The 24,569-nt window shown below is 45.4% G+C and overlaps 1 protein-coding gene, 1 non-coding gene and 1 pseudogene across 2 annotated transcripts in view; all 3 read left to right on the plus strand.

The window, feature by feature from the left end:
- The window catches only part of RPS7 (ribosomal protein S7), a 254,090-nt gene that overhangs the window by 203,741 nt on the left and 25,780 nt on the right, over positions 1–24,569 (plus strand). The window lies entirely within an intron of this gene.
- LOC122802312 lies at positions 11,743–11,962 on the plus strand. The gene has a single exon (XR_006364914.1). It is a non-coding gene; the product is annotated as a small nucleolar RNA SNORA73 family (small nucleolar RNA).
- Positions 12,797–13,001, plus strand: LOC122802335 (annotated as a pseudogene).

Below are 24,569 nucleotides of genomic sequence, written 5' to 3' on the forward strand. Positions count from 1 at the left end.
CATTCTCAATATTTGCCTGAAGATATTAAAGCTGAAGTTTTGAATTTTCCCTTGATTTATTATTTGAACAGTCTGCTGCGGACGTCCAGGAAGTGATGGGGCAATCTGATTTAAGGGGAGCCTGACCCCCCCCCCAGCTTTTATTCTCTGATGTAAAGATTTTTATCTGTAATTCAGTCAGTTTTATAAACTGCAAAATAAGCAGTCTGCATCTGCAAGTAAATATCCAAACAATGACAGAGAGGCTCCAAAAAATTAGGTGGAGTACCTATCAGAACCAAAGACTGTTGGTAATCCCTCTTCCCTGAAATCTTGCTTTCCATTTCTCTACTGATTCGCCAGCCAAAGTGGTTGTGTGATCTGTCACAGGGACAGATGGTGATAGTTTACTTTCTTTTCAGGGAATTTCTTGTATGCCAGATCAGATTTTTCCCTCCAACTCCATCTGCTGACCCATGGGTTAAGAGAACCTGTTCCTTTTTCTCTGACAGAAGTTAGTTTCTGGTACTAAAGAAACTTCATTGAGAAAAATTCTATTCTGTGAAATTACTTAAATTCAGACCGATATCCTTTTCCCTCCGATTCTTTTTATTGTGCAGATTTAAAGGATGGTTTCTTTCCTGTAGCCTCATATTTCAAATGCTTAACTTTCCCTGTTTGGAATACACTTCTCTGCCTTACCCTTTGGTGTTACCCACTACTCCAAGGTTATTTCTTGTCTAGCTGTAGTGGTGATTCATTGCAGACTGGGTAATTCACATTTCTCCTTACATGAGTTGTGTTTGCAGGGTCTGCTGGAAAATCTCACTTTGCATAGAGCCTTCACAGGTATGGTTTCTATGAGAAACTTGACTCCTTCCCACAAGATAGTTTTCCTGAAGGGTTTCAAACCAATATTTCAGTTCAAAATGTTTCTTTTGCAGGAAGAATAGATCTATATAGTTCTCTTCAGTACAGGACTTCAGCAAGGGACTTTCTCAGTGATAAGTTTTGTGGTATCTGATTCTCATGATTCCTGTAGCAGGGCACCACATGAGAATTTCAGTGGTATCAAAACATCTATTGTACCGACACCATTACTCCCTGATGTTGCAAATTCCATTTTGGGATTTAGGGAACTGCTTTGGTGGGGACTTTTCTGAATCAGTTTCCAAGCTCCAGTGCAGTCTAACACGTTTCTTGTTTTGCTTCCAAAATTCAAAATGCTAACACTTTAACAGCTTCTTCCTATGCTAGCCAAGGATGTCTGGCTGGTAACCCTAGACTAAAGAAGCTTACCTGCACATCCCAATAAGGGAATCTTGCAGAAAATACCTGCGTTTCAGGAGAGGCTCCATGCACTATAGGTTCCCTGCACTTCCCTTGGGCTTATCTGCTGTGCCCAGGATATTCACAAAGTGCCTAGCCCAAGTCATTGCATTTTGCAGCAGAGAAATATTTAGATTTACCCATACTTGGAAGATTGCCTGATTCAGGCATAGTGTCAGGACTTGCAATTACAACACCTGGTATTTGTGAAGAGACTTCTAACATCACTGGGGTATGCCAGCAATGAGAACAAATCACACCTTTTACCCTGCCAACAGATTGTATTCCTGGGAGCAAGCTTGAACTCAACTTCCCAGATGGCTTTCCTCACGCCAAAGAAACAAATTCATTTGACAACTTCAAACAAGTGGCCACAAAAACACTACCTGCAAGGCAAATTCTGTAAGCCTAGGGGTTCATGGCCTCCATTCTAATTACATATGCAAAACTGCATATGAGGAAACTACAATGGTATTTAAAAAGCCTATGGTGTCCACTTTCTCAGGATCTAGAAGCTATGATTCATCTCATACCTTGCCTACGCCTAGAGTTCCTTTGGTAGGCAGAGGCCTGCCACCAAAACAAGTGACTAACATTCTCGCTACCCCCTGCTGCCCCAAACCCTAACAAACTCATCAGACTATGCATGGAGTGCTCACCTGGCAGGGAAGTGCATTCAGGGCAAATGGAACCAAAGTCAAATGCACCTGCATATCAATCAAATAGAAATGTTAGCTGTACAAAATGCTGCAACAGCCTTCAAGGACCAAATTCTTCCAGAACAATTTATGGTAGACGGACAACACCACAGTTGTGGTATGTAAGCAGGGGGTACCCATTCTTACCCACCTCTGCAGACTAGCCATGGCATTGTGGAACACAGCCTTGAGCTAACAAGTGCATCTACAAGTTCCATTCCAGCCAAGAAAACTAAGTACACTGGCAGACGGACTAAGCAGAAACCTCATGGACCCACATGAGTGGAAACTGGAACCAAGGATTTTCAACATGTTGACAAGCAAACTGGAGAGCCCAAATATAGACCTGCCTCCCTCCAGAACTATCAACTAGACAAATTTTGCACAAGGACTCCCGCAAACCTGGAAAGTGGATGCTCTGTCCTTCAGCTGGAAAACCCATCAGTTTATGCCTTTCCTCCTCTGAGACTGCTCTCCAAATAATAGTAAAGATCAAACAAGGCAACTAAAGGACTGTTTTGATTGCAGCAGACTGGCCACGCCAACACTGGTGCCCCTTTTTGCGCAGTCACTGTTGGCCCCATGGCACCTTCCTGTTTCCTACCCTGTTGCAGCAAAAGAACCAGATTCTGCACCCTCAGCTTCAAACACATAACCTAGCAGCCTGGCTAATTACGTAATTTCTCCTTTACCATCCCTCAGTAAACAAGTGATGGATATAATTTTAGAGGCAAGGAGGCCTAGTAGTAGAAAGTCTTTTTGCTGAAAAATGGAAGATTCTGTGCCTGGAACTCATCTCAAGGGATGAGCACAGCAGTGCCCAATTTACCTCAGATTTTACAATACTTAACTGAGATGCTTCACAATTGCCCGTCTTTCTCCTCCATCAAAATTCACGCCTCAGCCATTTCAGCTCATTATAGCACAGAACCTCCCCTCTTTCGTCCACTGCTCAAGCAGCTCTTCAGAGGGGCCAAACATTTAAGACCACCCAGGAGAGCTTCAGCCTTGGACCTTAAATTTGTCTTGGAGAAACTTTCTTCCTCCTTTCAAGTCAGCTGCTACTGCAGATTTAAAATTCTTTTCTTGGAAAACAGCTTTCCTTTTATCAGTCACTTCAGCAAGAAGGATATCTGAATTACAGGCCCTTATGGCAGTGGAGCCTTTCGTCATCATTCATGCAGACAGGGTGTCCCTCAGGACCATTCCCTCATGCCCAAGGTGGTATTCGGCGTGGCCCTTAATCAGTCCATTCATTTGCCAACCTTTCCTAATCCACAGAACAAAGGGGAACTTGAACTGTACTCCTTAGACGTGCACAGACAACTTTGATTCTACTTGGACAGGACTAAACCTCAAAGTAAATCTGACCAACTGCTGGTGGTATTTGTTGCAGGGACAGAGGGGAAGGCTATTTCAAAGCATCCAATTTCTAAATGGATAGGCCATTGCTTTCATTTCTGCTATAAGCACCATGGAAAACCTATCCCACAGGGGATCGGACCCCACTCAACCAGGGCTGCATCTTACCTCTACAGCCTTTCTCAGAGGCGTCCCTACCTGGTACATCCTAGAGGCTGCTACCTGGAGTTCTGTACATACTTTCACAAAGCATTACCATTTGCCAATTTTCTCTAAATCCAGAGCTGGCTTTACCACTGCAGATGTTCTTCGTCTTCCATTGCTGCAGTCCTGACTAGTCCCAGTCGGCCCGAATACCAGAGGCTGGCGTCGGTCAGGGCGTCAATGCGTCGGGTACTAATCGCATGACCGACGCCATATCCTCAGTCTTTTGCCGCATGGTCGATGCAGAAGCAATTTTGCGAGTGCAGGTTGGCGTTCTGAGATTTTCGAAACCGGAGTTTCAGACCGAAACAGAGTTGGCTAAGTAACCCGTTGGGAACATTTTGGTTTTTCTTGCCTCAGTATTTAACGGATGTCAGAAAAAGTGAATAACTGTATTTCTTGTGGGAAGCAGATACATAGGGATTACCATACATTGTGTATACCTTGTTTAGGGCCTGAGCACGACGTTGTTGGTTGCCGCTCTTGTGCTAGATTTAACAAGCGCACTATTAAGAGGAGGCTAGATTGTGCTAGGTTAGTGTTTGGCGTTGCAATTATAATATGCCGCCGGATGCTCCGCCGCTTCATCCAAGAAGCGCAAGGACAAAACAGTGAAGCCTAGGGGTGAGGAACCGCAGTCCCGGACGTCGGTTCTTTAGTAGGCTCAGTGGAGCCAGAGGTTTTGCCAGGAGTCTCCGTGGAGTCTCAGGCAGATACTTTATTGTTACAGGATGTGCCTTCTCAGGAGGTAGGCCAGGCTGAGGGGCTTCTGAGGTAACTGTTCTTCCCTCTCTTCCCAAGGTAGTTAGGGCCTCTCCTTCTGTTGCCAAAGCTTCTTTTAGAGGTAGGCCAAGTTCAGCTTCGTGGGGCTTCTCCTAGCATTTGCTCTGTGCCTAAGAAACATATGCTTAAAATGGCTGAAGATTTGATTACTCTTATTAGAGGTTCTATGCCCCGCCTGATAAGAGGCCTAGGGTGGAACAGGAGTTTGATAGTTTTGAACAGTGTTCACAGGCTTCAGAGTCTTCTGTGGAAGACTTACAAGAGTTTCCTACTTATTCTGATTCTGATGTGGATGATTCCACTCCTACAGCTTCTCCTCCTGAGGATTTTTCATTTTCAGAGACTCTTCACTCCATGAGGGAGCACTTTAAATGGGAAGGCCAGGATTACTCTGATTCCAGGAAAAGGCTTAGGGAATTCTTGTTTTACCCCAGCATAGGCCCTTAGCTATTCCTCCTGTGTTGAATGTGGTGGAGGATGTTTTGCAGAGGCTTCCTGAACCCTGACTCCTTGCCTCCTGCTCCTGTTAAGCCTGATAGGTATTATAGGGTGCCCGAAGCTCATAAGTATTTGTTTAAGAGTCCTAGGGCCGACCCAGAAACTATTTCTCAGGGGCCTAAAGGTGTTAAAGCTTCTGTGGTTAAAAATCCTGTACCTTCTGATAAAGAGGCAAGGGCTTTGGATAGGTGGGGTAAGAAAGTGTATACTTCTTCCACTCTAGCCATGAGGGCATTGAATTGTCAGTTTCACATGCTGAAATATCAGAATTATCTCCTTTCACAATTGAAATCTAAGGTGGATGCTTTGGCGGAAGGTATTGAGTGTAAAGAATTGCTGGATTTGGTTCATGTGTCTGAACAAGTGGGTAAGCATTCTTTGCAGTGTGGTTTTGATGCTGTTCAGGCCTCCTCGAGGGTGGCTGCTACTAGTTCTGTTCTTCGCAGACATGCCTGGTTGAAGGATCAGAATTTAGCTGAGCATGTTAAGACCAGTTTTGGATGCTCCTTTACAGTCTGATGTGTTGTTTGGACCGCCTGTGGAAGCAGTCTTAAAGAAAATGGAAGACAAAGCTAAGTCTATGCAGACTGTTAAAGATTTTTTGCAGGTGCAGCCTCAAGTTTAGTAGAAATTGGCCTGCTAAGGGGTGGACATATCCTGCTTATGGTTCCCAGTCTAGGGGTAGGTCTAGGCGTGGTAGGGGCAGGGCTCAAGGTTCATTTAGGCCTAGATCAGTGAGTTCACCTGCTCAGACTACTGGCGAGGGCAGGGGTCAGTCCTTCGTAAGCAGACCCAATGACCTGCCTTTTCAGCTGCCAGTGGATTCTCGTCTGGCAGCTCCTTTGGGAGGAAGATTGTCTCTTTTCAAAGAAAATTGGGATTTAATCACTCAAGACAGATGGGTGCTGGATATCATTCATCACGGTTACAGATTTTATTTCCACACAATGCCCCCTTTCAAAGGCATGCCAGATGTTCCTCCTCCACAAAGAAAAGAGGCTCACAAGCAAGTTTCTCAGTTACTCCAGATAGGGGCCATTCAGCCAGTCCCTGTATCAGAAAGGGGATTTTATTCTCGCCTGTTCCTAGTACCAAAGAAGGGGAACACGTGGAGACCAATTTTGGATTTATCTATCCTCAACACTTATCTGGACATTCCCAAGTTCAAGATGTTGACGTTACAGCAACTGTTACCTCTGCTGGGCAAGGATCACTGGATGGTAACTTTGGATCTCAAGGAAGCTTACCTTCATGTGCCTATAAGGCTAAGTTGCAGAAAGTATCTGCGGTTTCGAACTGGAGATTTTCATTATCAGTTCTCTGCATTGCCCTTTGGCTTATCTACAGAGTATTCACAAAGGTTCTGGCTCCAGTGATAGCTTACTTCAGGCTTCAAGGCATTCAAATCTATCCTTACTTGGACGACTGCCTGATTCTGGCTCAAGAAAAGGAAGACCTTCTACAGCATCTGGAATATGTCATAGCAGTGCTAAGATGCCTAGGGTATTCTGTGAACGAAATAAAGTCCAGTCTAGTACCCTCTCAAGACATGTGCTTTCTGGGTGTGAGACTGAATACAGCAGCCCAGATGGCCTTTTTAACCCCGGACAAACAAAAGAGTCTGTCACTTTACTTCCATCAACTATCTCATCAGTCCGTGCTGACTGCAAGGACAGTCCTTCAAGCATTAGGGTTCATGGCATCTTGTATTCTGGTGCTTCCCAATGCCAAACTGCATATGAGGAAGCTGCAATGGTATCTCAAAATGTATGGACACAGCACTGCCAAGATTTGGACACTGTCATTCAAATAATACCTTGCCTTCAAAAGGAATTCTTGTGGTGGGCTCAGGAATGTCACCTAAACAAGGGACTCTCTGTGACCCGCCAGAGGCGAGTCAGATTTTAACGACAGATGCCTCGGACACTGCTTGGGAGCTCATCTAAATGGAAAGTGGATACAAGACAAGTGGCCTGCCAGACTACAGCATCTACATATCAACATGAAGGAGATGTTAGCAGTCCAGTTTGCATTGATGGCTTTCAAGGAGTTACTTCTTCCAGGGCAGGTGTTGATTCTAACAGACAACACAACTGTCATGTGGTACATCAACAAGCAAGGGGAACACATTCTTATCCTCTATGCAGGCAAGCAATGATTTTATGGGAGACTGCTAAGCCTGCAACTAACTCTTCAGGCAAGGTTTCTGCCAGGAGCACAGAACTCCCTAGCAGATGTATTAAGCAGACAAATCATGGATCCCCACGAGTGGAAACTGGATCTTCATGTATTTCAGAAATTGACAGTGTCATGGGGAACTCCAGACATAGATCTGTTCGCTTCTCCACTAAACCACCAGCTGCCAAAGTATTGCACAAAGGGTTTCATCACACAGCTTGGAAAGTGGATGCTCTGTCTTTCAGTTGGAAAAACCTTCATGTCTATGCCTTTCCACCTCTGCCTCTTCTTCCAAAGGTATTATTAAAGGTCAGACAAGACAGGCCAAGGATGATTTTGATAGCTCCAGATTGGCCTCGACAACACTGGTACCCACTTCTACGGAGTCTTGTAAAGAAGCCTCCATGGCCTTTACCTCTGATTCCTCATCTGTTATCTCAGAAGGACGGTCATCTGCTCAATGTCAAGCTTCAATCTCTTCATCTCACAGCTTGGCATATTCTGTGTTGAAGCACAGCAGGTCTCAGCTTCCTCAACAAGTTTTAAATGTGATTATGGAAGCTAGAAGGCCTAGTACTAGGAGAGTGTACGCAGAAAAATGGAAGAGATTTTTATTTTGGAGTACAGCAAAGAATTTGGAGATTTCAGAGCCTAATTTGAGTGTGGCTCTTCAATATCTTACTGAATTATTGGACAAAGGTTTGTCCTTCTCTTCCATAAAGATTCATGCTGCAGCAATTTCAGCTCACTATGATTGTGACCCACCTTTGTTTTCGCATCCTTTGTTCAAGCAGTTTCTTAGAGGGGCAAAGAATATAAGACCCCGAGCTCCTACTCCTGCTTGGGATCTCAATTTTGTGTTGGAAAAACTTACTCTACAACCTTTTGAGCCTGCAGCTACTGCTGAATTGAAATATTTGTCATGGAAGACTGCTTTTCTGTTGGCTATTACTTCTGCAAGAAGGGTGTCTGAGTTGCAGGCCCTTATGGCAGTAGAGCCCTTTTGATTTTCCATAAGGACAGGGTATCATTACGTACTAATCCTTCCTTTATGCCTAAGGTGGTTTCTAGTGTGGCTTTAAACCAAACTATTCATTTGCCTACGTTTTTTGCAGATCCTCAAAATAAAGGGGAAAAGATTTTGCACTCTTTAGATGTACACAGGCAATTGCGTTATTATTTGAGCAGGACTAAGAATTTTAGGCAGTCTCAGCAGTTACTTGTTTCTTTTGCTTTGGGTTCACAGGGCAAGCCTGTGTCAAAACAAACTATTTCTAGGTGGATTGGCTTTTGCATTGCATTTTGTTATTCCCATCATGGCAAAGAGGTTCCAGCTGGGATTAGGCCTCATTCCACTAGGGCTACTGCCACTTCAACAGCATTTCTAAGGGGGGTGGCAACTAAGGATATTCTGGAAGCAGCTACTTGGAGTTCAGTGCATACTTTCTCTAGGCATTATCACCTGCCTATATACTCTAGGACTAGGGCTGGTTTTGCCACAGCTGTTTTACAAGGCATGTTGTCAGCTCCTGCTACTTTATAATTTGCCAGCCTCCTTACCTCTGCTTTGGGATTCTACCCAATAGTCAGGACTGCAGCAATGGAAGACGAAGAACATAGTACAGTTTTGTACCTACCATAAATGTAGATGTTCGAGATTCTCCCTCCTTCCCTCTGTGTTTAGGGGTGGTTCTGTAGGTGAGTTTACATGCTTATATTTTATATATATATGTATATATTGTTGTATATATTATACATGTTTTTGGTGCAGGTTGTTTTGGGGACTTGTCTTTTTGGGTCTTCTGACATCTGGGGCAAGAAAAGACTGAGGATATGACGTCGGTCATGCGCATTAGTACCCTGGCGCAGTCTAATGCGCCCTGACCGACGTCAGCCTTATACTCTGGTATTCGGGCCGACTGGGACGCGGACTATACCCAATAGTCAGGACTGCAGCAATGGAATCCTCTAACATCTACATTTATGGTAGGTACAAAACTGTACTTTTTCAGGGCCTTATAGCTTGTCCTAATGCTATCTAAATTCCTCCTCCCATCCTTAGCTTTGGGAATCTACCCAAATGTGATGACTGCAACAGTGAAACAAAGAACTTAGTACAGTTGTATACTCTTGCCATAAATGTAGATGTTAGAGTGTGTTCACTGTTGCAGTCCTGGTTACCCTCCCTTCAGCCTCCTTACTTTTGGCTATACCTCTATTCTCCTTTTACTATGCTTAAAAAGCTTTTTGGTGTATTTGCTTTTTTGTTGGAGGTATAACTTTGTATGTTCTAGATTAATTGCTTCCCATTAGGGGACATTTGACATCTGGGGCAAGCAAAACAGATGTAATGGCGGCTGCATGTTTTATATCCCTGACTACCTGACGTCACTGAAGAAGAGACTGCAACCAACGCAGGGCCCAAGACTCTGTTAATCAGGCTGAGGGCTACGGCACGCATATTACCCAAATTTTGTGACCGCAACAGTGAATACACTCAAAACATCTACATTTATTTTAAGTGTACACGACTGTACTTTCTCTAACATGAGAGGGATTAGAATAGTTTTAGTTGTAGAATGTCCTACTCTTACAAAGTAGGTTTATCTTGCATCTCCGTAAAAGTATGCATGCTACTGTTTGTCTGCCCCTGGAGCCTCTCTTGATTTTCAAGTCTTCAGTTGAGCAGTTTTGCAAGGGAGTCCATTTCGCACTGCTTAGGAAAGTTGACCCATCTTGTCATTTCAGCTGTGTCCTAGAGAAACTGGCTTTTGCCCTGTCGACAGAATCCTCCCTTTCAAGTCTCTTGGGAGACTGTTATTTCTGGCTGTCATTTCAGCTAGGCAGCTATCAAAATTCCAAGCAGTGTTGTGCAAGGAGACTATTTTCTAGTTGGTAATACTAACCATTTGTTTGTGGCAAAGTTTCAGAATCTGACTATAGAACTGCTGTTTGTCTTCTAGGGAGTGGAAAAGGTCATTTTTGAAATGTGCATAGATAGCTGAAAAATCTAGTTAAACTGAACGATGCTATTTAATTTCCAAGAGAGTAAGGTTGACTGGTTTTCCATAGTGCTGGTAACAAGTCAAGTTAAGGGACATTTCTGCTAGACATTCATCTGAACCTGCTTAAAGTGTTTACAACAGACCGTTATAGAAGCGGCTTATGGGTCATACCCTTCCAAGTACTGGAGTTTGGGGGCTAAATGCAAGTCAGAATTTGCTTCTATCCTGTGTCTCTCTAAGGTGTGGATTACGTAAGTGGAAATTGTGGGAACAATACTTGCTAAATGTTAAGAGTTTTAAGCGAAGGCAGGGATTGATTATAAAATGTGATGTATATAACTAGAAACATTGTCAAGTGATTTTAATAAAGGTGTTAAACCAAAAAAAGTTGGCCTTTATCTTGGCTAATATCCTGACTGTATAAATGCCTTTTTTGGAAATAGATCCTAGTTGCACAGTGTCGTGCAATTACTGTATCTTTCTTGTGCAGTGTCTGATATCTAACATGATGCAGGTTTTTGTCTGCCATGACCAAGTGGTTCAGCTTGGCTCACTAGTCGGATGTGGTAGACTGACTTTACAGCAGAAAGTGTCTGGTATTTTGATTGTTTTTTTTTAGATCTTAATCCGAGTATTGAGCTAGAGATTAATTTGTGCTCAGCTGGTTCAGACTTCTGTAACATGAAACCTTAATTGTGTAGGGCAACTTTTGGAGTTTCTGGTATGTGTAGCAGCAGTGCTGGGTGTTGACTTAATCTATTTCTGATGTTTTCTGTGTGGCACTTTGGGGTTTGCTTAGATTTGTAACCATTAAGAACATGGTTGCCTCACTGGAGCTTGAGTGGCATATTTAATTGGAACATTAATCTGCATTTCTGACTGTGCTGTTACTTTACAAGCTGAGTTGCTGCTACCATGCTTGTTCTGATATTTTGGTTTAGTTGTGGCGAGTTGGTGTCTACATGTAATTTAACCAAGTGCTGCTTTCCTTTTCCATAAGTTCATTTGTTTTTGTTTTTGGAGCCATATCAGCCTAGTGACAGGGGAACCATCTGGATTGTGTTAAATGGAATTTCACTCCTTTGCATTGTAAATAGCTTGGATGTCTTTCTCCACTTGTGCACAAAGCAGAGCTGCCTTTCCTCCTCTTGCCTACACTGTCATACCATTGGTAAACTATACAACACAAACCATCTAGGCAGAAAGTAGTTTTATTCGGACTTGTCCATCCTTCATCCCTCATGTTTAGTGGATAACTCGTGTAGGGTTAATTTCCATGTAGCTGTCTGAAGCGGGCAGTGTGTTCTGGAACTAGTGGTTTGCTTTTAATTTTGGAATTAATGCATAATTGAGGGATCACTGTAATGTATAGTGAGTTTAATGTTTTGTTTGCAGGCAGCATTTTGGGTCTTCATTAATGCTGGTTTGCTCAAGAGCAGTTGCCTATAGAGTGGGGGGAAATGGCCTTTTCAAGTAACTAATGAAAGGTGTCGTTTTATTTGCATTTCTTTGTTTCGTCATCCGAGTTTAATGGCAGCAGTGTTGGTAGATTCTGTACCCTGATTTTAATTTGCAGAACAAAATTGTGTTGTGATATTTGGATGAGGCAAGACTAGCACAGCAGGTTTGGAACAGTTTTCTTTGTGCTGTAGGTGTTAATGAAATAGTGCTGGTCTTATCCTGTAATTTTGTTTATAATCACTTTACCAACGTGGGCATCCATTTGAGGTTGCTCTCTTATGGCTCTGTCCGTGTGGCATATAGGAGCATCGCACTAAGTGCAGTGATGTGTATTCCTGTTCCACAACGTTGGAGAGCAAGTTTGGTCTCCAGCCTTGGTTAGTGAGGGTAGCATCCTGTATATTCCTATAACTCTTCAGAGTCCTTGGGCAGTTACTGAGGAGGCAAACCATGCAGGATACAAGATTTGTTGAGTAATGTAAACTGTTGGTGTGTTGTAGAGTAGGTATTGGGATTTTCTAGTATTCCCCTGCTTCAAACTGCTGAGTTTGTAATCTAACCCAGGTTACCTGGGGCCATAGTCAGGTTTTCAGTTCTGTATGCAGTCTCTCTAAAGTAAACTGGATTCTGTTAGATTCTGAGAGACTTGTCTTTTTTTAAATGGAGTTCATATGAAAGTTCCTGGCTAGGTTCTTGCCATGTGAACATGGCTATTTATTTGGAGAATTTGTGGGCTTCATGGATTTCTGTTGTGCTATTAAGGAATACTAGCTGGAGTTAACACTGGCAGTCTTTTGATATCAGGAGTTCAGCTGTCATGTAGGGATGGTTTCATACACGACTTAACTAGGTTCTGGTCTTCTGTCCTGCAAGTTTGTTGCTTAGATTAATTTTGCATACAAAAATATTTAATTGACCGGGGAACTAAATTTCCAAAGTTGACAGTCATTTGCATGGAAGTAGACTGCTGCTCCCCACATGTACTAGAGTCCAAGATGTGCAAGTTTGGCTTTGCTTGTCATGACTAGACTTGATTTTACTGTTGTGTACTGCATTAGACGACTAGGTTAGTGCGGCATACTGTTTGCTTGTGTCTTGTCTTGCCCTTTACACTGTGTATATATTCGTGACGACGACAGGGTGATGGTTTTACTGTGCCCCATTGAGCTTTGAATATTTGTGGTGCAAGTATGGTAATCTTTGAAAGGTAGTTGTCAGATGTTTGTGATATGCAGTGCTGTGATTACATTACAACTAAATTTAAATTTACAGTAGCTTTGATGCAGTGTCATTTTAACCTCAACATGGGCACTCATTTTGAGACTGCTCTTTTATGGCTGTCCGTGTGGCATATAGAAGCATCGCACTAATGTATATTCCTGTCCACCGTTGGAGAGCAAGTCTCTCCAACCTTGTGACTAGTGAGGGCAGCATCCTGTATATTCCTAACTCTCCTAAAGTCCGTGGGCCGTTACTGAGGAGACAAACCATGCAGGATACAAGCTTTAGAAATTTGTACTTTGATTTGGTTAGTCCCACTAGACTAGTCTCCTCTCCAGGTGAGACCAGAGGTAGTTATACCCTTCATAATATGTGCTATAGCACTACCCATTGTATCTGTTGCATCCATCATCAAAGTATTTTGCCTGATATTGTACCTTGATCCAACTGAGTCTTCTAATACATGGAATTTTAAGTTTCCAATATCAATTTGCATGGTAGGTAAGCTGTGTAACCATCTTTAAAACTGATTGTAATTGTACTTTTCTTCTGACCTTCTGTTTGTGCGTGATAGCTGCTAAAACTGTTTGGTTATCAGATTGCCATCTAGGTGGCAGCATGGGGTTTGCTCCTTTATTGGTATTTGTTTTCAGCTGTGGCATTTTGTTGTCCCTGCACTAGGGGCACTCCTTGGTGGTGTTGCCAACTGGCTCACTGACAGAACCCACACTGTAAAAGTAGCAGACTCCAAATCCAACTTTAGAGCCGTGACAAGTAGAGTACCACAGGGTTCAGTCCTGGGTCCTCTCCTGTTAGCCTGTACTTCAGAGAAGTAGATGCCAAACACAGAAGGTCTTTGGCTAATGAAGTTTGCAGATTACTGCAAACTAGGAGCCATAATCGAAACTCCTGACTATGTGGGCATCCTACAAAAGGGCCTCAGACAGATGCCTGGTGTCAAAACCATTGCCTCAAGCTTTGTGCCAAAAAGTGCATTGTCATCCCTTTTGGTAAAAACTCTGTATCCATGAACTACCACATAGGCGGTAGTCTACTTAACACCGAAAGTGTGATAAGAGACCTTGGGGTACAGGTGGATAGTAGTCTCCTTTGATCACATCACTACAGTAGTCAGGGAATCCTACGTGGCACACCTCATAAAAAGGTTTCTCATCCAGGAAAAAGGTAATTGTTCCCCTCTACTCATCACTCATTCGACCTGTTAGAGTACAATGCCCCTTTTGGTATGCACCTCACAAGACATTTACAACAACTGGAAAGGCTGCAGAAATACCTCTGAGGATTACCGGCCTCAGATGCCCTACGCAGACCGTCTCAAAACTCCAGCTCCATTGCATATCACCTACTCGGAGGCGATCTCTCCTTAATATACAAAGCTGTCAAACCCAGAGCTGTTGGACATGCTCCACTTAAAGAAATCCCAATCCCTCTGAGCTACACTCTTTCTAGGGACCTAAACCTTGTCACCACAATAAACAGAACATGCTGGAGGAATAGATTCCTGTCCCAGAGACTTCCCATACTCTGGAACAAGCTACCTTTCTATATCAAACAAAGCTCCTCATTAGCACTCTTTAAGAAAAATCTTAATGATTGGATGGGAAATAGGAAACTCACCCCAGGGATCACTTCTGTGGCTTTGCTTGACAGGGGTACAGGAAAATAGTTTTCTTGGGTGGTGAAAGCCAGAGTACTTTTTTGGCTAGGCTTATATAGGCCCTAGGGCAAATGGCATAGTACCAACCTATGTACAGTGACTAGGCGAGAGTGCTTGGTTCCTTCTCCATTGTGAATGTCTCTCAGTACACTTCGGTCATGGAGCTAGTGAGTTTCTGGAGTTAGTTTTGAGGATACTTTGATCCAACTAAGTCTTATAATACCTGGAATTTTAAGTTTCCAATATCCCTTTGCATGGTGGGTAAGCTGTGTAACCATCTTTAAAACAGATTATAATTGTACTTGTCTTCTGACCTGTTTGTGCATGATAGCAGCTGTTAAAACTGTTTGGTTATCAGATTGACATCTAGGTGGCAGCATGGAGTTTGCTCCTTTCTTAATGGTGAGGTTCATATGCAAGAACCTAGCTGAAAAGTAGAGGGTTATGAAAGGGGTGTTTTTTTGTTTTGAAACCTGGATGTCAAACTTGCCTTGAGCAAAGCTCTGTGTGGAAATGATCCAAGACCTGATCAGTTTGTAGTATATGGCTCTGGCTGCTCTACTGAAAGGTTAGGGCGAATAGTGTTTGGTACTGCCACCTAGAAACAGTGTCCTGAAAATGCTCAGATACTTGCCAGATCATTCTGCCATTCTGCTTTTGTTTGGCAGCAGTCTTGCAGGTTTTTAAGTTGTTTTAACTCTTTTTCCCATAACCTGAGCTTAACAGCACTGAGAAGCACTTAACATTGTCAGTAAATAGTCTTCCAGGATTGGACTGTCATAAAGCTTACTTTAGCTAGGTTTATTGTATGAGAAAAAGGCAAGTCTATAGTACAAACTTCTTTTCATGAACCAGTATGTGCAAGTGCTTTCGGTCACCCTTAGAATGTGCAGTCTTCATCAGACAATGTCTGATGAAGGTTGCACATTCTAAGTTCGACCAAAAGCGCTTACACACATTGGTTCATGAATAAAAGAAGTTTGTACTACATATTTGTCTTTTTCTTATTACAGTTTGTTTTGGTTTGTCTTTTCAGTTTAGGTTATTGTATGAACCTGGTTATAAGGCTTTTTTCTTGGGGATGTACCTTATAGGACCCAGCTTTGAGTTGCTAGCATGTTTCTGGTTTCTGGGTTTTTGTTGTGGACAGGGGTTGTGCAAGAGCACTACCTAGCTTAACTATTTTGTAGTCTCGTGTTCTGATACATAAATATGGATGTGTACTGAGTGGGGAACCAACAGATTGGGAACAGTTCTCCAGTTAAATGGTATACAATCTACCAACCTGTTTTCTCAAAGGCTGTTTGTGCATGGTATGGAAGACCCCCCCCCCCCCCTGAGTAGAAAATAGAGCATGTTTGGCATTGTCAACTTTCTGCAAAGGTTAGTCTATCTATTGAGCACCATTGAGGTCTGTGGGATTCTCTTCCCACCCCAGGTGATTGGATTATCTTCCATTGCTAACAGCTGCAGTGCAACATTGGCACTGACTGTCCTTTGGATGGAATGTTAAACAGAGGTCCTGTCTGCTGAGGTAGAGGTGGGTCAGGTAGATTCCACAGCACTTATTTAGGAGAGTAAGGGAATTTTCCTTGGTGCCCTGACCAGGTTTCCTGTAGTAATTATAAAATACCCAATCTGGTCTCCACTGAACAGGCAACTAGCCTAGTAAGATTTAGAGAATACACTTAATATTGCCTCCTTCACTCTACACATTTTCTGTGCGTCTGTGGAGGAAAATTTGGTTTTGGATGCAAGCATAATGGAATAAGAATCTACTATGAAGTCGTGATGTAATGCGATCCCATCTCGCCTACATTCATAACTGGGCTCGGAGCCGAGAATCGGCTCCGACTCTGCCGATACACTAGCACAAAGTCTCTTATTGGCTGGGCCAACCCCCTTATCCCAGGATGCACCACGCTCAGCCCCCCAGATCTCGTTTGCCACTCTTAGAGTAACGACGTGGTCTCGACTTGGCTGTGGCTAAGTACCCTTCCTTTTTGGCCTTTTTGGTCGCTTTTTTGACAGTTAGCTTTGAGTTTATTCTCACAGCTATTTTAATAGCTGTTCTGGTTAAGTCATTTGTGGTTGATTGTTGTACCTTTAAATTGTTGTGGTATTCACTTCTGTTTGGCGGGCTAGACCCATTTGAGTTAGAGGGCCTTTGCCCTATCTGTTAGAGCTCCCCCCCCCCCCCCCCTCCTTCCTTGTGTGTGTTGAGTGTGTCGACAGTAGATGTCTGGCAAAGAAAAGGAGCATAAGCCATCTGGCTTTAAAACATGTTCGAAATGTAGTTATAAGATGTTGTTGACAGATGGCCATGCCATCTGTTTATTGTCTAGGGGCTAAACACTTGCAAGAGTCTTGCAGTCTGCCATGCTTTCTCCTCTCGTGTCCTTCACGAGAGGAAAAATAAGCTCATCCTGAAGGGTCTTATCAAACCTGCCTTCGAGGAAGCTTTGGCTTCTCCCTTGTCAATCGAGGCTAAAGAAGTCTTCGGCTCCGACAAGTCCATCGGAGCCACCTGCCAAAAGGTCTAAATCTGTGTCCCCTTCCTTGGCTGCACTGGCCTCTGAGCCGAAGGATAGAGGATCTAAAGCTGGGTCTCCCTCTTCGGCTCCACTGTTTTTGGAGTTTCGGGATGAGAGATAAAGTACTCTGTCCCCTTCCTCGGCTTCACTGATTTCGGAGCCGCACAATAGAGGGTCTAAATCGAGGTCTCAGTCGGCTCCATTGGTCTCAGAGCCGCTGGAGAGTTTCTGCCCTGGGGTCGATTTTGTCTGCTCCTGAACCGTCAACGCCGAAAGGAGTCTCTGTTCTGGTAGAGTCTGCTTCGGCCCTGATACTTTTGGAGCAGATTCGGAGCCGGCCTCCTAGCCTGGTTTCAGAGCCGATAGGCAAAGTGTCTCTGCCCCCTTCCGTTTTCTCCAGGTCCTCCAGGCTTTCAGACTCTGATGTAGATAGGGTGGTCCAGAGGCTCCTCCAGTCACCTGTCTAAATTATTTTTGGCTCCGGCCCAGTTTGCCCTGGAGCCAGCCCCTTCGATACAGTTTCTTCCTCCTCCGACAACTTTGGTGTCGTCTGAGTTCGTAGAGTCAGGTGAAGTCCTTGAGGCGGTCCCGAGACCCACTGCTGGTCTGTTGGCACAGTCTTCAGCTCCAACCTTTTCTGTGTCTTCCAGAGGTTTCGGTTCTCTGGTGTCCTCAGCCTGGCCCGAGGGGGACTCGGGGCTTCTGGTTTCGGCCTCTCCCTCTTGGCACCTCTGCTAGGGGAACCCCGACACCGGTCATGGTCTCTGGGACGGGCCTCTCAGATTCTGGTGGGCCTGCCTTTGAGGCTGTGAGGAGCGTGCTGGCCAAGTCTCTAGTGAGTTCACCCGAATCTGCAACTCCTTCCCTAGACACGGCAGCTAGAGCTTCTGGTGCCCCCCCTGTCTTCGGACAGCGTGGCTCCTAGGCCTGAGGATTCCTCCTTGTGTGGTCCCCTTTTTTCTGAGGAGCCTTCAGAGTTTGTGCCTGAGCCCCCCAGGAAAAAATTGTGCAAGAGGAAGCACATAGACTCCCCAGATAAGTCTGTCACCTCTGGCACCGACCTCGATTATGAGGAGGGGTCCCCCAAGTCGTCCTCTGACGATGTCTCGTTCTCAGATATCCTGGAGATCTTGAGACAGAGGGGCAACTGGCCATCCAAAACCCCTTCCGCAGAGGAGTCTGTCTTTCTCAAGTCTTTTGGAGCCCAACCCTCTGCCTCCTGGGTGTCTCCACCCTTTGAGTTACTGGACCTTATTTGTCGAAGGGTGTGGGAACACCCTGATTCTGTGGAGCCAGTTCTTTCTCACCCCAACAAGTTTTTATCCGCACCCCCTGGCAAGGAGTTTCTAACCAAGGGAGTTCCGGTTGATGCTATGGTGGTGGCATCTGCCACCCAGCAAGATGTGGCAGAGGCATCTACTTCCATCCATCCTCCTAACAAGGAGTCCAGGAGCATGGATAGGTACGGGAAGCGTACCCTGACGTCAACGACCTTTACCCTGTGGTCGCTGAATTATTTGTCATTTTACAAGGTTCCAAAGGGATCACATAAAGGAGTTGGGAGATTCCCTGTCGGGTAACGTGCCTGAGGCGTTGATGCAGTCTGTCAACGCCCAGCTGTCTACCCTTTTGTCCATTGTTAACTCGTCCATGAGGCTCATATCATATGCAGCTGAAGGGGCGGGTAGGGCAGCGAGTTCGGGTATAGCCCTTAGGCAAGCCTGGATGCACTTGTGTCACTTTGTGGAGGGGTTCAAGTCTTCCTTCGCTCCATTCGATGGGTCCTCTCTCTTTGGACCCAAGGTGAAAAAGACGCTCGCTAGATGTGAGCAGGAGGTTAAGACTTTGTCTGCCGTTGGGGCCCGTTTTTCGCTTCCCTCGAGACCATACCCCAAGGCTCAGAGGGGAGGGAAGATGTGGTTCAGAAAGTCCCAAAAGTCTTTCCCTGCCCATCAGTGACCCCCCCAGAGGCAGGGGGGGGGGTGTTATTCTGGAAGATGTCTCTCCAGAGGTGGCGGAGGCCCCCGCAACTCAGGAGACCGCGAATCCTTTCGTGGTTCCTCCGTCCAGCGTCCCTGAGGGACTGCCCGACTGTGCGTCTCCGGAGCCAGTCGGGGGTCGATTCTCGACGCATCCAAGGGCCTGGGGTTCCATCAGTCAGGATCAGTGGGTGCTTTGTATCATCGCCGGAGGTTACACCATTCCCTTTATCCGTCCCCCTCCACAGCCAAGGAAAATCCCGGACGTGCCACCCAGTCAACGGGATCAAGCAGCCATAGGGGTCGCAAAGCTGCTCGGAAAGGGAGTCATCCAGCCAGTCCCTGCAGACCGGATTAGGAACTTACTCAGTTATTTTTGGTGCCGAAAAGAACAGGGGACTTGAGAACCATTCTGGACCTCTGCCACCTAAACCGCTTCGTAAAGAAGTCCAAGTTCAGGATGGTCACGTTGCAATCCATTTTCCCATTGCTGGAAAAAAGGAGTATGGATGTGCTGCATCGATCTCAAGGATGCCGATTATCACATCAAGATGAACAGGGTGTCCAGGATACATTTACGCTTCCACCTAGGAGCCAGTGACTTCCAGTTCTGAGCCCCGCCCTTTGGTCTCACCACAGCCCCAGGGTGTTTACCATATGTCTGGCAGTGGTTGACGGCTCACCTGAGACGTCTGGGATTCCAGGTGTTTCCGTATCTAGACGACTGGCTCCTCACCGCCCCCACCAGGCATCTTCTTATTCAAGCCGTGAGTGCTACCATAGAGTTGGGACATCAGTTAGGAATCTCATTCAACTGGGAAAAGTCTGTATTGCTGCCATCACAGCGTGTTGCCTTTATAGGTGCAGAGCTAGACTCGGTCGAGATGCGAGCATTCCTTCCAACAGAGAGGATAAAGATACTACAGGACCAAGTCCTACCCCCAAGCAAAGCCCCAGCCAGGATGGTCCTTCAGCTTTTGGGATTGATGACGGCCGTCATTCTTCTGGTTCCTCTGGCAAGATTGCACATGCGAATTCTCCAGTGGCTCCTGTCGACCCAGTAGTCGTACCAAGATCTGCCCTTGTCCTACCAGATTCTCGTCACGGAAACCTGCCGGCGAGATCTTCGTTGGTGGCTCCTCTCCTCCAACCTGAACCAGGGGCAACTCTTCTGCCCCCCCTCCCACATTGCCACAGTGACGACGGACGCCTCCAAGATAGGGTGGGGGGGCATTATCTGGACTGGACGGTTCAAGGCACGTGGCAGGATCACAAATCCCACTTACATATCAATGTCATGGAAATGAGGGCAGTGCTTCTAGCGTTGCAGGCACTTCACAGCTCTCTTCCCAAGGGTAACATCGCAATTTTCTCAGACAATATGGCGGTAGTATGGTACCTGAACAAGCAGGGAGGAACTAGGTCTTATCCTCTCTGCAGAGAAGCCATGAGAGTTTGGAACTGAACGATCACTTCCCAGAGATTTCTAGTGGCAACGCACATTCCGGGGAAGTCCAGTGTGATAGCAGACTGAGCAGAGTTATTCTGATGCCCCACGAGTGGTCCCTGAACGACCGAGTAGCGGCTCGGATCTTCTAGTCCAGTGTGATAGCAGACTGAGCAGAGTTATTCTGATGCCCCACGAGTGGTCCCTGAACGACCGAGTAGCGGCTCGGATCTTCTCTAAGTGGGGGTTTCCCTGTTGCGACCTTTTCGCCAGCCCCTGGAACGCGAAGTGCAGCAATTTCTTCTCCCTGATTCCCCCCCCAGGGGGAGTCACCCAGGGACGCTCTAGTCCACAATTGGTCCTCCGGTCTGCTCTACGCCTTCCCTCCGGTCCCACTACTGCCAAAGATGATTCAGAAGGCTGTCTGCTTGGGAAGCAGCATGATTTTGATCGCACCACACTGGCCCCGCCAAGTTTGGTTTCCTTTCCTTTGCAAGTATGCAGTGAAGGATCTTGGATTCTGGACCCAGTTCCAGACCTCCTGACTCTTCAGTCACGTCAGGCCCATCCATCACTGCGAACTCTCAAGCTAACTGCTTGGCTGCTCCACTTCTGACCTTAGACAGCATATCCTTTCGCCCGAGGTGGTCCGGATTCTGTCTTCACAGAGCTTCCACTAAGGAGATGTATTCTAATGGAAAAGGTTTGCAGTTTGGGCCCAGCGGCACAACCTTGACCCTCTGACGGCCCCGGTGTCCGCAGTATTCGAATTTTTGGCAACTCTCTTTTTAGACAGGGTTCTGCTGTCTCCACGCTTGAAGTCCAATTGGCAGCGATTTCTAATTATCATGTTGTCTTTGAGCCTTCACTCGGGAGTCATAAGTTGTGTAAGGCCTTTAAGGGAGCTTAGTTGCTTCGCCCCCCGGTGTCGCAACCTGTTTTGCCATGGGATTTGAATGTAGATGTTCTTCATCTCACATTGCTGCAGTCCTTACTTATGGGTAGTCCGCTGTCCTCGGTCGGCCCGAATACCAAAGTATTATTCTGACGTCGGTCAAGGGCGCTCAGATCTGACGTCAAAGCGTCGGGTATAAAAGCGCATGACCGACGTCATATCCTCAGTCTTTTTTGCCGCATGGTCCGATGCAGAAGCAGCGTTGCAAGAGCCGTTCGGCGTTCTGAAATTTTTCGAATTCGGAGTTTCAGACCGATACCAAGTTGGGCTAAGTACCCCGTTAGGGAATATTTTTGTTTTTTCTTGCCTCAGTTATTTACCGGATGTCAGAAAAAGTGAATAATTGTATTTCTTGTGGGAAACAGATACCGCATAGGGTTTACCACTCGTTTTGTATTCCTTGTTTGGGACCGGAGCACGACGTAGTAGGGTGTCTGTTTTGTGCTAGATTCAATAAGCGCACTATAAAACGGAGGTTAGATTGCGCTAGGTTAGTCTTTGGCAAGCGGTGTAATTATAATATGCCGTCGGATCCTCCGACGCCTGCTTCCACTAAGAAGCGCAAAGACAAATCTGTAAAGCCTAGGCAGGATGATTCGTCCGTTTCGGACGCCGGTCCTTTAGAAGCTACAGGGGAGCAGGTGGACCCGGCTGAAATTTCTGTTGAAACTCAGGGGGAAACTTTGATTTTGCAAGAGGTGGACTCTCAGGAGTCAGGTCAGGCTGAAGGGGCCTCTCAGGTTACTATTCTCCCTGCTGTGCCTAGGGTGGTTAGGCCTTCTGCTACTATTTCTAAGGCTCCTTCTAAGGGCAGGTCTGTTTTGTCTTCCTCTGGTGTCAGTCCTGGTTCCTCAGGGTCAGTGCCTAAAAAGCACATGCTTAAAATGGCAGAAGATTTGATTACTTTAATTAGAGGTTCTATGCCCCCTCCTGATAAGAGGCCCAGGGTAGAGACAGAGTTGGAAAGTTTGGAGCAGGCCTCAGATGATTCAGAGTCTTCTCTGGAAGACATTCAAGATTTTCCTCCTTATTCGGATTCGGATGCAGAGGATTCCACTCCTTCTGCTTCTCCACCTGAGGATTTTTCATTTTCAGAAACTTTACATTCCAGGAGGGAACATTTTAAGTGGGAAGGACAGGATTTCTCTGATTCACGGAAAAGGCTTAGGGAATTTTTTTCTGCCACAGCATAGACCCTTAGCTATACCTCCAGTTTTGGATGTTGTTCAAGATTCTCGGAGGCTTCCCTTAACCCAGATTCTGTGCCTCCTGCGCCAGTCAAACCGGACAGGTATTACAGGGTGCCTGAGGCTCATAAATATCTGTATAAAAGTCCTAGAGCAGACCCAGAAACCATTAGTCAGGGGCCTAAGGGTGTTAGAGCTTCTGTTGTAAAAAATCCGGTTCCTCTAGATAGAGGCTAGAGCTTTGGATAGATGGGGTAAGAAGGTGTATACCTCTTCTACGTTGGCAATGAGGGCTTTAAATTGCCAGTTTCATATGTTGAAATATCAGAATTTCCTCCTTTCTCAGCTAAAATCTAAAGTGGATGCTTTAGCAGAGGGTATAGAGTGTAAAGAATTGCAAGATTTGGTACATGTCTCTGAACAGGTGGGCAAGCATTCTTTGCAGTGTGGCTTTGATGCTTTACAGGCTTCTTCTAGGGTGGCTGCCACTGGTTCAGTTATTCGAAGGCACGCCTGGCTTAAGGATCAGAATTTGTCAGAGCATGTTAAGACTAGAATTCTGGATGCTCCTTTACAGTCTGAAGTTTTGTTTGGTCCTCCTGTGGAGTCTGTATTAAAGAAAATGGAGGACAAGGCTAAGTCTATGCAGACTGTTAAAGATTTTTTGCAGGTGCAACCTCCGAAGTTTAGTAGAAATTGGCCTACTAAAGGATGGACGTACCCTTCTTCTGATTCTCAGTCTAGGGGCAGATCTAGACGTGGTAGGGGCAGAGCTCAGAGTTCCTTCAGACCTAGAACATGGAGTTCGCCTGCACAGTCTGCAGGTGAGGGCAGGGGCCAGTCCTTTCGTAAACAGGCCCAATGACCTGCATTTTCAGCTGCCAGATTCCTCTTGCCTGGCAGCTCCTTTGGGAGGAAAGTTAGCACTTTTCAAGCAAAACTGGCTTTTGGTCACCCAGGACAAATAGGTGTTGGACATTATAAACCGAGGCTACAAGTTTTATTTCCATACATTGCCTCCTTTCAAAGGTATGCCAGACGTTCCTCCTCGACAAAGGATAGAGGCTCACAAACAGATTTCTTTACTTCAAATAGGAGCTATACAGCCAGTTCCTCTGTCAGAAGTGGGCCTAGGATTTTATTCTCGCCTGTTTCTAGTTCCAAAGAAAGGGAACACGTGGAGACCAATTTTGGATTTATCTATCCTCAACACTTACCTGGACATTCCAAAGTTCAAGATGCTGACGTTACAACAGCTTTTACCTCTGTTGGGAAAAGTTCACTGGATGGTAACTCTGGATCTCAGAGGCTTATCTTCATGTTCCTATCAGGCCAAGTTGCAGGAGGTACCTGCGTTTTCGAGCTGGAAATTTACATTATCAGTTCTCTGCATTACCCTTTGGCTTATCTACTGCGCCCAGAGTATTCACAAAGGTTCTGGCTCCAGTGATGGCCTTTTTCAGGTTAAGAGGAATTCAGATTTATCCTTATTTGGACGATTGCCTGATTATTGCTCAAGAGAAGGACGAACTTCTTCATCATCTACAGTATGTGATGGCAGTGTTAAGATGCCTAGGGTATTCTGTGAACGAAACAAAGTCCAGTCTAGTACCCTCTCAAGACATGTGCTTTCTGGGTGTGAGACTGAATACAGCTTCCCAGATGGCTTTTTTGACCCCGGACAAACAAAGAAGCCTTTCTCTTTATTTCCATCAAATGTCTCTACAGTCCAGGCTGACTGCAAGGACAGTCCTTCAAGCTTTGGGGTTCATGGCATCTTGTATTCTGGTGCTTCCCAATGCCAAACTGCATATGAGGAAGCTTCAATGGTATCTCAAAAATGTATGGACACAACACTGCCAAGATCTAGACACTGTCATTCAGATAATACCTTGCATTCAGAAGGAATTTTTGTGGTGGGCTCAGGAATGTCACCTAAACAAGGGACTCTCTGTGACCCGACCAGAGGAGTCAGATTCTAACGACAGATGCCTCGGACAAGGCTTGGGGAGCACACCTCAATGGAAAATGGGTGCAAGACACGTGGCCTGTCAAACCAACATTTGCATAT

Source organism: Protopterus annectens, chromosome 1.part0, assembly GCF_019279795.1.
Source record: "Protopterus annectens isolate FY-2018-M chromosome 1.part0, PAN1.0, whole genome shotgun sequence".
NCBI classification, from domain to species: Eukaryota; Metazoa; Chordata; order Ceratodontiformes; family Protopteridae; genus Protopterus; species Protopterus annectens.